Source organism: Penaeus monodon, chromosome 30, assembly GCF_015228065.2.
Source record: "Penaeus monodon isolate SGIC_2016 chromosome 30, NSTDA_Pmon_1, whole genome shotgun sequence".
Taxonomy (NCBI): domain Eukaryota; kingdom Metazoa; phylum Arthropoda; class Malacostraca; order Decapoda; family Penaeidae; genus Penaeus; species Penaeus monodon.
In genome coordinates, this window is record NC_051415.1 from 20,424,839 (window position 1) to 20,425,079 (window position 241).

The window sequence follows — 241 nt, forward strand, 5'->3', positions numbered from 1 at the left end:
GTCTGGCACTTGACCGGCTGACCTTATGACAAATTGCCTTCATTAATTTTTCATTAGTCGAGAGCCCGCTGTTCATGATCGATACTATGTCAATATGACTTTTTTTTTTTGAAAAGCAAATATTCCCGACTAAAAATCTTTCGTAATTACCGAAATATACACGTGTACGTATTGCGGGCATGTGGAAATGTTCTGTTTCAGAAAATGTACTGGGGTTTCGCTTACCCCATCCGCCATACTC